The sequence below is a fragment of the Haemaphysalis longicornis genome, unplaced genomic scaffold (assembly GCF_048455015.1).
Source record: "Haemaphysalis longicornis isolate Haplotype H1 unplaced genomic scaffold, Haemaphysalis longicornis Haplotype H1 scaffold_12, whole genome shotgun sequence".
In the NCBI taxonomy this organism is placed as follows: Eukaryota; Metazoa; Arthropoda; class Arachnida; order Ixodida; family Ixodidae; genus Haemaphysalis; species Haemaphysalis longicornis.
The window spans coordinates 3,471,776-3,486,178 of NW_027526225.1; the positions used below are offsets into that span (position 1 = coordinate 3,471,776).

The 14,403-nt window shown below is 51.3% G+C and overlaps 1 protein-coding gene across 1 annotated transcript in view; it reads left to right on the top strand.

The window, feature by feature from the left end:
* Positions 1 to 14,403, top strand: part of LOC144162269 (uncharacterized) — a 100,004-nt gene that overhangs the window by 13,373 nt on the left and 72,228 nt on the right. Inside the window, exon 2 of the mRNA XM_077692747.1 lies at positions 7,810 to 7,868. The gene's annotated coding sequence lies outside the window, so the exon portion shown is untranslated. The remainder of the gene's footprint in view (positions 1 to 7,809; positions 7,869 to 14,403) is intronic.

Sequence of the window (14,403 nt, forward strand, 5' to 3'; positions counted from 1 at the left end):
AACACTGGCGAACTCTTCCCACCGTTCACCGATGCTGCTGTCTTGGTAAGGACTCGCTGACAGGGCGGGTTCCGTCGTGAGTCCCGCGCGTCGGAAACAGTTACGGAAAGTATAACGTGTCACGTCGCTCAGTGCGAGGCGCAATGTCTCAGTCGCGTTTCTTGCTTCGTGGTCGCGGCCAATCCACATCTCAATCTCCGCTCCGAGATCATGCATTTCGGCGGCCACTCTAGGCGCCAAGAGTTCGATATATCGGATGTGAACTTCGTTATAAGGAATGTTTCCCATGTATTTCCATAACTGAAATATTTTTGTTCGATATATACCATAATTTGCTCTATCCGGGTTCGTTATAGCCGGGTTTGACTGTACAAATCTAACTTACCTAAAAAAGCCTGATGCATTGCCTGCCAGCAGACTGAAATGACCCTCTGACACGTTTGTAGGGCAAAACCTAGCCCGTGACATTAAGGACAGGCTACTCACATTACAACCTTTTCTTGTCAATAAGTGGCAGGAAAGGCAGTGGGACAGATCGGGAACCCCGGTCAGACCCCTGTGTAATTTTACATGGCTGTGGCCGTCACAGTAACGAGGTGGGTGTTAAACAAGTGAAAGTGAAAACTGCGGGCTACGAGAAGCCACGCACCACCGTGACGTTATGTTGCACAGCTGATCAGTGAAAGAAGAGGGCTATGGTATCGAAAGCCAAAGTTTGAGGGAGGTCTGATGGAGGGTGGTCTAAACGGACGCTGCCGAATACGATAATAACAAGACCGCAAACACAGTGGCGGTGGTTCGTGGGAGTGGAGACGCGGTCTTGCGCGGCACTGTCAAAAACACAAATGCAACTGAAGCAGAAGTTGCTATTCATCTAGCAATAGCACACACTGGTACAAGGGTAGTTGTTAGTGACTAAGGCAGCCATTAAGAATTATGAGATGGGTAGGGTCTTTGCTACGGCCGCCAAAATTCTCAGAGAAGGTCAAGTACCAACCGAGTAAATCTCATGATATTGCCGCGAACCATGCGTAGGGTTTGTTTATTTATTTTTTGTTTTTACCGCCCGGCTGCGCCGGTCAGTGTTGTCTGTGTTATCTCTGTGCCAAGGGAAGCTCGTGTTTCATCTTCTATGCCGCATGTGTTATCTCTTCTGACAGGGAAAGCGTTCCGAACTAACGTGAACAGCCTAGAAAAACCATTTTTGTTCTGGATGTAAATCGACGGTTCGAGAAACACTCGCGCCCAAAGATAAAAGCCCGCATAATTCGAATCGTCAATGCTCGACTTCGCATGTCACTTTGTTGACTGCTGCTTCGCCGCCTGTATTCTTTGAGTTGTTAGGAGAGCACAAGCTCGCTCAAATAAACTTGTTTTCCTTGAAGACAACTGCGTCATCTCTGGCTTAATGACATCTGGTGGAGGTGCTGAGTACGCACCCTTTATGCACACTACGACCTCTGGAAGCCCCCAGGCCAGTCCGACTAGAGCAAGCCGCCGACTGCAAGGATTGCCGCCCGAGTTCGGTCTTCTGCAAGAAATACCCAAGACAACGTCCGCTGCAACCACAATCATGGTGCAACAACCAACATCGCCAATCGTGCTGCAGCAGCCCCAGGAACCGCCAACATTCCGAGGAGCCCCCGCTGAAAACCCCGAGGAATGGCTGGAGAAGCCGGAACGCGTGCGGATCTTCAACAGGTGGGACGATGAAGAAACCTTTCAGCATGTTTTCTTTTACTTGGAGGATGCAGATCGAACTTTGTTCGAGAACCACGAGAGCCCCTTGAACGACTGGACTAGAACGAGTTCCTTAAACCCTTCACGACCGTGGTGAGAAAAGAACGAGCTGCGGGGTTACTGGAAACTCGAACGCAACACCCGAACGAAGGAGTCGTATTCTTCGTGGAGGAAATGAAGCGACTATTTCGTCGCGTGGACCCGGATATGACCGAAGAAAAGAAACTGATGCTTCTGATGCGAAGAATAAAGCAAGAAATGTTTGCTTGCCTTGTCTGCAACTCCCAAATGTGTGGCCGAATTCGCGTCCGAGGCGGCCGCCATAGAGAAGACGTTGGAAATTCGCACGAGGCAGTACGACCGTCCCATAAAGGCGCTAGTTGCGGACACGGTCGATGCCAGGGCTGTTAGCTCTGACACACTACGTTAGACAATCCGTGCTGTCGTCAGGGAAGAACTGCGGAAACTCTTCCAACAACGCCGCAACCCCGTGTCACCTCTATGAGCGACGTGATCCGGGAAGAAATTCAACTCGATTTGGGAACCTCTGCCCCTTCCGGAGTACCACGCGAGCCTAAAGCTCTGACCTACTCCGCCGCTGTTCGTCGACCCCGCTCTGCTCAACCCGTCATCAGGAAGTCCTGCCGTACCACCGTCCATTGTCGCCCGCCCGACCCCCTGCAGGCCAAACCCAGGCGCCGAGGAAGACGGACGTATGGCGAAAAGCCGATAATCCTCCGCTGTGCTATCACTGCGGAGAGGCCGATCACATCTATCGTCGCTGCCCGTACAGGAGACTCGGACTGCGTGGTTTCTCTGTCGACGCCACACACCCCCGACCCAGCCAGCGCCCTACTGAGATCGACGAATACCTGTCCAACACTAACCCAGGACCAGCCCGCTTCAACAGATCGTCGTCGCCCTACCCATACCAGATGCCCAATAGCCGTAGCAATGCTGATTTTGCACGTGGAAGGTCCACCAGCCCACACGGGGGAAACTAAAAGCAGGAACATCTGGAGGTGAAGTTGCACAACGGCGAAAGACGAAAACCCTCCGACGAATGGCCGCACGGAACACCGTACCCGCAGCCGGACGACCCGATCTAAGCCGGACGTGACTCCCGAACCCGACGACGACACAATGCGACGCGTACCCGAAATGACAGAGCCTGCCGCTGAGAAGACGGCGACAATGACGACGCATAGTGCCCGACCGTCAACACGCACAAGCCGAGATACAACGCCCCGACGCAACCGAAACTCGAGAAAAGCGGCGTCCGACGTCCACTTGTCCATCGAAAGCTTTTAGGCAGTCGCCCTCATCGACACGGGAGCCGACTACTCGGTAATGAGCGGCTCATTCGCGTCTAAGCTGAAGAAAGTTACTAAAAGATGGGACGGTCCACATATACGCACAGCAGGAGGCCATCTCGTAACGCCAAGTGGAACCTGCACATCGCGCGTCCCCATGGGCGGCACCACGTACCCTGCTGAGTTCGTCATTTTGCCTAACTGCTCGCGCGATATAATTCTTGGAATGGACTTTTTCACGAACAACGGCGCAATAATTGATTTGCAGACGCAACACCCGATAACTTTTCCTCCGATCAGTCCACGACGCCGCAGCCGAACCCCGATCACCGTGCTGCTGTAACGATCGCCGATGATCACGTCACCCTGCCACCCCGCGCAAGGTTGATGATCGCCATCTACTGTGAGGATGCTGCTCCTGACATCGGCGCTATCATAGAGATTGACCAAAGGTTGCTTCTCAGCCGCGGTGTCTCCGTCGCAAAAGGCACCACGCGTTTAAAGCAATGCAAATCCAACGTTTTAGTCACCAATTTCACCGAGGAGTACCAGCATCTAAACAAGGGCGGTGCAATTGCGTTCCTAGAAAACGGAAGATGCTAGTCAAGTGATCGCGGTCGTCAACTTTGAATGCGCATGCGCAGATGCTTCCAAGCCGCCGCATCCTTTCGACATGAACCCGGCGCGGCCGCAAGAACATCGGGACAGATTATTGGATTTGCTGCGCCGCTACAGCGAGTGTTTTTTGTCAAGTTCAAGATTACGTCGGACACCACTAGCGAAGCACGGAATTATACCCGAAGATGGAGCTCGACCTACCCGACAGTCACCGTACCGCGTCTCTTCACACGAGCGGGAAGCAATCCGGACTCAAGTCGACGACATGCTCAGCGACGACATTATACAGCCATCAAAAAGCCCCTGGGCTGCGCTGGCCGCACTCGTAAAGAAAAAAGACGGCACATTACGGTTCTGCGTTGCCTCCGGCGACTCAATTAAATCACCAAAAAGGACTTGTACCCCCTGCCACGAATCGACGACGCCCTCGACAACCTCTGCCATGCCAAGTACTTCTCATCGATGGATCTGAAGACTGGCTACTGGCAAATTTAAGTGGGCAAGAGAGACCGAGAGAAGCCTGCATTGATAACCCCGGACGGCCTATACGAATTCAAGGTGATGCCTTTTGTGCTGTTCACGGCGCCAGCAACGTTTCCAAAGAGTCATGAACACTGTGCTAGCTGGCCTGAAGTGGCACACTTGCCTCGAATACCTCGACGACGTTGTGGTATTCGCCCGGACTTTCGACGAACACCTTGCAAGGTTGGAGCCTGTACTCCAGGCCATTCGTACGTCCGGGTTAACGCTGAAGCCTGAAAAGTGTCGTTTCGCGTTTGAGGAGCTGAAGTCCTTGGGCCACGTCGTCAACGCCGTGGGAGTCCTACCTGACCCGGAAAAAACTTCAGCCATTGCGAACTTCCCAAGGGTGTAAGACAAGAAGGGCGTACGAAGATTTCTCGGACTGTGCGCATACTACCGGAGCTTGCACGCATTGCAGAGCCACTCACACGCTTGACGAAAGATAGCACACCTTTTAGCTGGGAAAACGACCAAGAAAAAAGCATTCGGCGAGCTGAAAAAAGGCCTGCAAAGCCCGCCCGTGCTCGCTTATTTCGACGAAAACGCCGAAACATAAATGCCCACTGACGCCAGTTATGTAGCTTTGGGGGCCGTCCTCGTCCAAAAGCAAAGCGGTTGTGAAAAGATAATTGCCTTTGCCAGCCGTGGTTTGTCTAATGATGAGAAAAACTACTCTGCCTCCGAGAAAGAGTACCTGGCTATCATATGGGCCATTTCAAAATTTAGCCCATACGTGTATGGTAGATCGTTCAAGGTTGCGACAGACCACCATGCGCTGTGTTGGCTCACCGATTTGAAGGACCCCTCTGGCCACCTTGGGCGATGGAGCTTGCACCTGGAGGAAATCGACGTTACAATTGTCTATAAATCCGGCAGGAAACACTCCGACGCCGACTGTCTGTCCCGTGCCGCTGTCGATCCACCACCCCAAGACTCAGATGCCAACAGCGCGTTCTTCAGATTCGTGACGGAGAGTGATATAGCCGCCCAGCAGCGTGCCGACCCTGAGTTACGCGTCATGAACGACTACCTGGAAGGACGCAATGTCGCCATGCCTAGGGCCTTCAAACGAAACTTACCAGCATTCAGCCTCAAAAACTCCGTCCTCGTGAAGAAAAATTTCAGCCCTGAACGAGAACAAATCACCTTCTTGTCATCCCGGCAGATCTTCGTGACAAAATTTTGGAAGCGTGTCATGACGACCCGTCGTCCGGACATCTCGGCACATCTCGCACAGTTAGAAAAACCAAGGCGAGGTACTACTGGCCCCGCCCTACATCCCACGTCACCCACTACGTCCGGAGCTGCCGTGACTGCCAGAGACAAAAAACGCCGCCGACGAGACCCACCGGATTTCTGCAGCCGATCGCCGTCCCGTCGAGGCCTTTCCAGCAGATTGGAATGAACCTTTCGGGCCCATTCCCTACGTCACGATCTGAGAACAAGTGGATTGTCGTAGCGACAGACTACCTGACGCTCTGCGCCTATACCGCTGCTCTTCCGAGAGGGAGTGCTCAAGAAGTCCCAAAGTTCTTCATAAGTCAAGTTGTGCTGCGACATGGAGCCCCTGAATTCTAATCACGGACCGTGGAACGGCCTTTACTGCCGAGCTGATGCAAAGAATTTTACGCTACAGCAACACGGATCACCGAAGAATGACGGCCTACCACCCCCAAACGAACGGACTAACGGAACGTTTGAACAAGACGATTAAGGATATACTGTCCATGTACGGCGATGTTTAACAAAAGACCTGGTACGAAGTGCTCCCATGTGTCACGTTTGCGCACAACACGGCTATCCAAGAAACTACGCAGATGACACCGTTCAAGCTTGTCTGCGGAAGGCGGCCGACTACGACGCTTGACGCCATGCTTCCGCTTGTAGAAGACGACAACCTCAACGCCGACGTCCAAGAATACCTTCACCGTGCGGTGGAGGGCCGCCAGCTCGCTCGAGTTCATACAAAGGACCAGCAGCTGGTGGATGCCGGCCGCTACAACCTCCGACGCCGAGACGCCGAGTATCACCCAGGGGATCGTGTGTCGGTTTGGACTCCCATCGGACGACGCGGACTGAGTCAGAAGCTTCTACGACGGTATTTCGGACCCTACCAGATTCTACGACGTGTTGATCAACTTACCTAAGAAGTGATTTCCGATGGTGATTCGAGCACATCACGACGACGCACACGACCCGAAGTCGTCCACGTGGTTCGCTTAAAACATTTTTCACGCACGAGGACGGACTTTTATTTTTTATTTGTTCGGACTGTTTCTGATGTAAGCATCGGGTCGATGCACTCTTAGAGGGGGTGTAATGCCGCGAACCATGCAATGGGTTTATTTATGTTTTGCTTTTACCGCCCTGCTGCGCCGGTATGTGTTATCGGTGTGCCAAGGGAAGTGCGTCCCGAACTAACGTGAACAGTCTTGAATAATCTTTTTTTGTTCTGGATGTAAATCGACGGTTCGAGAAACACTCGCGCCTAAAGAGAAAAGCCTGCAGAGCAGACGCCGGTGCTTTAATTCGAATCGTCGACGCTCGACTTCGCATGTCACTTTGTTGACAGCTGCTTGGGCGCCTGTATTCTTTGAGTTGTTAGGGGAGCAGAAGTTCGCTCTAATAAACTTGTTTTCATCGAAGCAACTGCGTCGTCGCTGGCTTCGTGACAATATGATGCCCGGCGCACCAGGTCCTGTGGGGGAACGAGAAGGCGCATGCGACCACCCGAGGTCTCGCTTGCCGGTCGATTGCAGCTGACTCACCGCCTCTGCGCGAAGAACCCCTTCGTTCGGGTGACGAACTCAGGACATTTCAGGAAATAATTTCTCATTATAAGCTTGGTTGCAAGACCTATCCAGTGGTGGATAAACAGCTCAGAAAAAAAGAGGAAGTTGTGGGCAGAAAATTGCAAACAGGGCTGTTCCGGAAACCTCAAATGTACAGCAAATGGAATCCGGAAGTCTTTAATCTTAGTAGACCTAGTCCACATTGTCTCGACGTGCCCTTCCTATAACAACACGAACAGAAATGTGGAACCTTGGGAGACCTATTACTCAACCACAATGTAGAAAAGCAACGCAGTCATCGCCACCGAAAAGAGTTTCCGGCCGGCGGTTAAAGGGATGAACGGGGTATGGGCGAATGCACTCTCCATCGTAATTTTTACACGGATGCAAATAAAAGTTATTTTTCTCTCTCTCTCTTTCAAAGTTCACTTGCCCTTCTGTCAACATAATGTTTTTCTTTTTTAAGAAATACTTTCTGGGATATTTGCAAGATGCATATGCATCAAATGTGGTTCTTGTGGGCACGCAGCGGAACAACCCTCCCCAGAAATACCGGAAGCCCTGTGCGGCGCATGGCCGCCTCACAATGCCCACAATAGTTGGCATTGCTGCTTGCGCATGCACAACTTTTAGGACTGCTTTTTTTAGTGTGTTTATCTGCTGGCATGGTGCTTTTGTGGTACGTTTCCCCTGAACACACTTCCGTGTATACGCGTTTGTTAGCCACTCCTATCTCTCTCCCTGTTTGCGTGACTTCAATTTTCAAAAATCCCTCACCTTTCATTAGCAATATGAAAACATGAAACTTTCCCTTTCGCCCACAGCTATCCTGGACCACTCCTCAGCTCCACGCCGACGTATTCCGTTTTCCTTGACAAAATATGTGAGTACTGAACGTGCATAGAAACGTGCTTGTTACCAAAATGTGGCTATAACTGCGGCATTACGGCAGCACTCACAGCTTCCTTGTAAACTTTGTCTCGGAGTAGGATGGTGGGGTGTGACTTTACTCACATGGGCGCCCGACTTTTAAGCCTGGGACTGCTCGGACTCCTCGACTCCCAAAAAACACTAGGTAGGCTGTTTGTGCGGAAAAGTTTGAAAGCTGACCATAATAAACCGAAAGTAGCTCCCAAAGCCTGGTGCATGATTCTGACGGACATCTTTTTGTACACGTCCACTTTTCGTATATTAGCGTTTAATTTACCATCCTTAATCACGGTTAATTCGCCTTCATCCAGCCAAATGAGTCCTAATTCTTTTTTTTTCATCTTTAATTCCCCCTAATCTCATCTAAATCCAGTTTGAACCCATGTTACTGATCATTGTTACAAATAAGTAATAAGTCGTTATTCATTCTTGGTAATAATCAAAACTCTTTTAGACCCGGCTCGTGTGCTCTGGTTCGGCACTTCCCTTTCTTGCGTTTTTTCTACCCTTAGGCCATGCCGGGGTCATTCAAGAGGCCTTGCAACAAAAAATGGCCGATGTTGAGTGCTTCCAGAAAACGTTTCTTCTCTTGAGCTACAGGACACATTTAGCTTTGCTGTGTATAAAATTGTAGCTCATAGATTGCTCTTTGAAACACATAGCAGCTGTGTCATGGGTGTTGTTATTGACATTTTTTAAAGAAACAAAAAAAAACGCACAAAAAGAGTTAACACAAAGCACAAATACGCGATTTTACTGAACCTAAAAATTATTTTAGTTATTCTAAGACATATGAAATGTTCCTACATTCCTAAGCTATGATCCAATATGTATGTGAACGCCGTGGAGCAAGTTTCAGATTTTTGAGGACCCGTCATTGTAGCGGCCCCGACTGGTGTTCGACTTTGCAAGCCACTCGAGAGTCAGTCGGTCTCTCAAATATGCATGCAAGCATGGTTCTGTGTGTTCTCACACATCTTTACCATTGCAGCGCTAGAAACCAAGAAAAATATTTAGCGCTTCTTAGAAGCAGCGCGCGTAGCTCCACAGCGCTAATTTTACACGAGCGCCACGTCATCTTGAAGGTGACATCGAGATACGGCACAGTGAATTTACAAAATATCCCCCCGCACGTTGTCCAGAGCCTACACATGAACCTAATACCGCAGTCATCAGATATTAGGCATGTTTTGTTCATAAATAGAGCCCGAAGAACCTAACCTGGCAGCACCTCTCAGGAATCCACATCGTTGCTGTAGTCATCACTGCTGCTGGGGTAAAAAAATCAGCAGCAGCTGTGGTCGAATTCCCTGAATCCGCCGACCGCCTTTGCACTGCGCGCAGTGAAAGAGGACGCATTTCCGCCCAACTCTCTGCTGCCTTGGGTTCGAATCTATGGGTTCATATTGCACTCGCGAGAAGTCTACCGACGCGAAATGTAAACAAACGGTAGCAACATTGAAAAAGCAGTTCCCAATACACACGGAAGACGGCGTCACTTGTGCGAATAGCGCCGTTATTAGTTTTGTGGGAGGTTTTGAAAATCGTTGTTCACCCGTGAACAATGGCCTGTGGCGTGGTCACGAAAGAGTCACTATGCGAACCTACATTTCCGCTATAAGGCGCGCCGTAGTGGAGGGCGTCCGATTATTTTGGGCCACTCGGGGATCTTTATCGTGGGCCGAAATCTCGACACACGGGCGTTTTTTTTTTTTTTTGCTTTTCGCTCTCGTCTGAAAAGCAGCAACTGCGGCCCGGATTGAACCCCTGTCCTTGGGTCAGCAGTGAAACGTTTTAGCCACTGCGACACTGTGGGGGGTCATCAATCTGGAGGAGGTGGCACACAAACCGCGAGTGTGCGCACGTCTGGATGCCATTCGGTGAGAACTTTTATCTGCTGCGACTACGAGTGCTACTAGACTAGAGATGTCACTCGTAGCGGGGCTCTCACTGGTAGTTGCCACTCTGCGAGTCTGGGGGCCGTTAGCAAAACGTGGCCACACACTGCTGGTATGACTGCTATTAGCCTAATGTTGTCACTATTTGCGAGGTTTAGTTAAACTCACCCGTAGTGGTCGCTCTACACGAGTGTGAGTGTCGTTAGGACCATAAGGCCACACATCACCGGCATGAGTGTTACCGACCCAAATGATCTTATCGAGTGCGAGCGGCAATCACCGCTGCTGATCTCTCTTTACCATCTGGCTGTCATTCGGTGGCAGTGATCACACTTCGCAGATGTCACTCATGGGCCTATGTGTGCTACTCGCCAAAGGTGATCACTGTTATCAGTCGTCGCGAGTGGAATCACCGCTCGTGGTCACTTTGTGCACGTCTGGAGGCCGTTTGGCAGGAGTGTCTAAATGCTCAAAGTATGAGCGCTATTGGCCTAAAGTCGTCAGTTATTACGACTGCGACACTCATGGCTAGTAGTCGCACCTCGCACGTCTATATGCCTTTTGGGGCGGGGGGTCATTACCACAAACATGAGTGCTACTGGCGTAGAGTCATCACTGCTTATGAGTACGAACAACATTTAGCACTGTGGTTACTCTCTGCTCAGCTTTGTGCCATTCTGTTGGAGTGGCACTAATCCCACTGGTATGAGTGCTGCTCACCTACTGTGGTCACTTCTTCGTGTCGTTCAGAGTGATTGGCCGCACACTGCGGGTGGGAAAGCTACTCGCCTACAGTGGTCATTCCTTGGAAGTGCGAGCAATCCTCACCACTGGTTGTCAGTCTCAAGTGCCGTGCGGCAAAACTGGGCAAACACCACAAGTATGAGTGCTACTCGCGTGGAGTTGTCACTGCGTGCGCGCGACATTCAGCACTGTGGTTACCGTCTGCTCAACTTTCCGCTATTCGGTTGGAGTGGCAATAACTCCACTGGTATGAGTGCTGCTCGCCAACAATGGTTACTCCTGCGTGCCGTTCGAGGTGATTGTCCACACACCGAAGACACGAGAGCTACTCGCCTACAGTGGGCATTACTTTTACGTGCAAGCAACTCTCACCACAAGTTGTCAGTCTGAAGTGTCGTGCGGTGAAATTGGGCAAACACCACAAGTATGAGGGTTGATCAACCGCAGTGGTCAATACTGTTAAGTAGGAGCGACACTCACTGCTAGTAAGCACTTTCCGTGTGTATCCGTACCACTTGTTGAGATTGTCCACATACCGCGAGTATCAGGGTAACTCGACTACAGTTGTCACCTTGAAGTGTGGGTGACATTCGACAAAAGTGTCAGGGTGCGCGTGAATGCTACTTGTGTCGTGGTCATTCGTAGTGCGACGCTGACCACTAGTGGTTGCTATATGCCTCACCTGAGTGCCGTTAAGAAAGACTGAACAGAAACCACTTCGGCGACTGCTACTGGCCTAGAGTGCCTACTAGTGGCGGAGTGCCAAAACACCGCGAGTATGAGGACGGTCGGAGCAGAGTGGTCTCTTGTTACAACTGCAACCGACACCCACGGCTAGCGGTCGCTCTTTTCTCGTCTGCGTGCCACTCGGTGCGAGCGGCGACAACCCCGCTAGTATGAAATCATATCGGCTACAGTTGTCACTCCTTACGAGTGCGATTCATGCACGCCGCTAGTGGTGACTCTCCCTGTGTCTCGGCAGCGTTCAGTGATATTGGCCACCCGCACCAAGGGTGAGCTCCTCTTGTTGATAGTGGTCAATCTTTGAGAATGCAAGAGACAGTCAGTCACCGCTTAGGTCTCCCTACGCACGTCTGAGTGCAATTCGACGAATTGGGCAAGAACGGAAAATACGCCTGTTACAGTGTCGCGTACAATTTCAGTGAGGGGTTACTCTTTGCGAATGCGAACGGCACTGACCACAAGCTGTCACACTGTACGCCTGAGTACCGTTAGGTGAGGTTGGCCACACACCACGATTATGAGTGCTACTCGCTGACAGTATTTGCTCCTTGCGAGAGCGGGCGACAGTTCCCACTGGTTGTCACTTTCCCCGTGGCTGGGTACCGTTCGGCGCAATTGGCAACACACTGCGCGTATGAGTGCTACTCGGCTATAGTACTCACTGCTTGCTATTGCCAGTGACACTCACCACTTGTCGACACACAGTACGTCTTACCGTTTGGCGCGATTGGTGACACACGGTAAATATAGCTGCCACTCGCCTACAGTACTCCCTTCTTGATAATACAAGAGACACTGAGCACTTTGGTCACTTTCAAGCGACCGTGCGCCACTCGATGATACTTGCCACACATCCCAAGTATGCATACTGTTCACCTCCAGTGGTCATTTCTTGCGGATGCGAGTGACACTCACCGCCAGTGTTCACTCTCTCGATGCATGGCTACTGTTCGGCAAATTTGGCTACACAACACTAGTATGCGTGCTACTTGCTTGTAGTGGGCACTCCTTGCGAGTGGGAGTGACGGTCACTAAAAGTACTCTTTGTGTCTAAATGCAGGTGAGAGTGCTTTTGGCATAGAATGACCAATATTTCGACTGTGACCGACAGTCATCGCTAGGGGCCACTCTCGGGGGCCCCAATTCCTTTTGAACCCGTAACGTTCCACCTTGAGTACGAGTTCGCGCCTCTCTGCAACGTCAGGCCCAGACATTGCCAGTGGTGATTGTACGTGCGGATGGGTGCCGTTAGAGCGTAAATGGCCACACACCGCAAGTAAAAGTCACTCGTCTACAGCACTCAATCCTTGTGGCTGCGGCCATAGTGACAGTGCGTGTCGGTGGCATTCGGCGGAAGTGTCCACATACCGAAATGATCAGTGCTACTATGGCCGCTGTCGTGTACATTCCTTTCTAGCGAGAGTAAATCTCACGACTAATGGTCCATCTCCGAGTGCCAGACGGCTGTTTTTGGTAGTGGCCACTCACTGCTTGTATTTGTGTTATTCACCTGCAGTGTCACTGCTTGCGAGTGGGACTGACACTCACCCCTAGTGTACAGTCTACGGCCGTCTGCGTACCGTTCGGCGATCGGCAAGATTGGACCCAAGACTTGCATGAGTGCAAGCGACTCATCTCTGTAGTCAGTCTCCGCGCATTTGATTGCCGTTCGGCCGACGTGGACACAAACTGCAAGTAGTACTCGTATCCAGTGGTCGAATCTTGTAATTGGGACTGACACTCACAGGTAGGGACCACACATCGTCTGTCGGGGCGCTTTTCGCTGGGATCGCCCCTGGATTAAAGTACAAGCCAACCTCACCACTGTGGTGAGTATTTTGGCATCTGGATGACATTCGTCCCTCGCAGTTCACTGCGGACGAGTAGCACTCCAGTGTATGGCCGTTACCGCCAAACCGCACACACATGCACGGAGGTTGACCACAGCAGTGAATGGCTACTCGCCTACAGTAATTACTCCTGAAGAATCGGACTGACACTCACTGCTAGTTTTAAATAGGGGAAGCTGGCGTTGTGGGTCACGACGTTAGGGGAACCCAAGTGCAACGACTCGTGCGTGGAGAGCTTTAGAAGAGGGGCGTCCCCAACAGCCCGCAACCGGCTTCTGTTCCTCGGGAAGGCTCAGGTGATGGGAACTTAGGCTTAGCATCGTGGCGTATATCTGATCGCCGCTATCTGTGCAACTGAAAATTACAATCCCTAAGCAACTTTTCCCAACAATATCATCCATTTCTCACATGTGGAACTTTAGTTTTGCTATAATTTCTATTTGACAGACCGATGCCGAAGACATCTCACGCGGCTTGTTTCGGTTCTTCCGCGCACGTAGCGCCATTCTTCGGCCACTCGCCGCACCACGCACCGCGGTGCCCGGTCGGAAAGTCGATCCTCCGCGGCCTACGTCAGCGTAGGCTTAACAGCGCGGCAGATATGTCATTGCCGCTTTTAAAATCAGCTTATACCAATCCCTACTACAGTTTTTCAGCATACTAACATCTACTTTATGTTAAACTTCGATCAGATTGATTCGAAAGAGCGGCGACAAACTGAGCTGCTGTGGTCTGCGCGTGGGCCGTGCGGGCAGGCGCGGCCGGCGTGCTCACAAACCATTTGCGAGGGCAGAAAACGCTTCACGATTTCCTCGGTTGACCATTTCTTGCGAACGACGCGGCGAATCTTAAAATTCAGCTCAGCGACTGTCGTAGTATATCGGGTGGATACGGAAACGAGCCGCACGTCACGCCCGATCTCGCTGGCTGTGCGAGCTACGCAAGGAATGCAAGCTCCTCTTAGGGCCACCTTTGGGGCGCCCGCTATTTGGTGAAAATAGCGGGCTTGCTAAACACAAACCAAAAACCTCAAGGACGGCTTGGGTTCTGCGCATGCGCAGAAAGGCGCCCTAAGCCGTCTGGGGAACACACAGCATCAGGACCCCTTTCCTAAAACGCGCGATTCTCCATCCAACTAGGCGCCGCTCGGTGACAACTCCCTACTACAGAAGTATGAGGTTAAGCGCCATTCACTGCTGTGGTCAACCTCCGTGCATGTGTGTGCGGTTTGGCGGTAACGGCAACACACTGG